Source organism: Trichechus manatus, unplaced genomic scaffold (genome assembly GCF_000243295.1).
Source record: "Trichechus manatus latirostris isolate Lorelei unplaced genomic scaffold, TriManLat1.0 scaffold00105, whole genome shotgun sequence".
NCBI classification, from domain to species: Eukaryota; Metazoa; Chordata; class Mammalia; order Sirenia; family Trichechidae; genus Trichechus; species Trichechus manatus.
In genome coordinates this window covers 1,204,105-1,205,307 of record NW_004444041.1, presented here as the reverse complement: position 1 = coordinate 1,205,307, position 1,203 = coordinate 1,204,105, and the positions used below count along the sequence as shown (strand labels likewise).

The 1,203-nt window shown below is 46.3% G+C and overlaps 1 protein-coding gene across 1 annotated transcript in view; it reads left to right on the top strand.

The window, feature by feature from the left end:
- The window catches only part of LOC105756638 (uncharacterized), a 20,047-nt gene that overhangs the window by 17,820 nt on the left and 1,024 nt on the right, over positions 1-1,203 (top strand). The window lies entirely within an intron of this gene.

Here is a 1,203-nt window from a genome sequence, read left to right as displayed (position 1 = left end):
GGAGTCTTCCTCACTACTAAACCTCCTCACTCCCACACCTGTGCCTTCTACTGACCCCACCTCCCACCTTATTCCTGACACCTCGGTGGCTTCCTAATCCTCCACACATCCTCTCTGTCCACACCTGTGCACCCGCTGACCCCCTTCCCTTCTACTGTGCCTTCTTTGAGCTGTCCCTCCTCCTCACTCCCTGCACTGTGCTCACTTGCCATTACTGGGCCACCTCTGACCCCTCCTACCTCATCATTACCACACCTGGTGGTGTTGTCCTGGCCCCCTCCTACCCTCTCACTTCCCATACTGGGTCTTATTCCTCCTACCTCCTCACTCACGACACCAGTGCAACCTCCTGACCCCTCCTGTCTCCTTTTTACCTATATCTGGGAGTTCTCTAGGCCTCCCACCTCCTCGCCACCCATAGCTTGTCTGCCTCTTGATCCCTCCCAACTCTTACTCCCCACACCTGGACTGTGTCCTCACCCTTCCCATCTCCTCTTTACCAACCCCTAAGATTTATCCTGAAGACAGGCACTCAAGCAAATACTGTACACGAATGTTCACAGCAGCACTACTCACATTAGTCAAAAGGAAGAAACAACCCAAATATCCATCGACAGAAAAATGGATGAACAATGTGTGGTCCATCCATACAACGGGTTAATAATGAGCCTTAAAAGAAATTAGATACTGACATGTGCTGCAATATGGATGAACTTCAAAAACATCAAGTTACGTGAAAGAAGTAAGACCAAAAAAGTCAAGTATTTCCAAGTATTTCCATTTACATAAAAAATTCAGAGTAGGTAAATCCATAGACACAGAAAGCCAATTACTGACTGCCATGAGCCGCAAGGAAGAGCATGGGGAGTGACTGTTTAATAGGCATGGAGGCTTCTGCTTGCGGCGATGACAAGGTTCTGGAAGTAGAGAATGGTGAGGGTTGAATTGCACTGTGAAAGCATATGAAGCCACAAATCACACACTTTAAAATGAGTAAGATAAAACCTTATTATATTTGAAACCTAAATTTTAAGAGAGACTAAACCAAAAGGATGTAAAAAAAAAAAACAAGAAAAAATGCTACAATAAAACCAAAGAGATGTCCTCTTGGGAGAGGGGAGAAGGCTCTTATGCTGCAGCCAGTGCTGGCTGAGGCTCAGGAGCTGGTATGGAGGAGGTATTGAAACTGGTTCAACCTTTGGT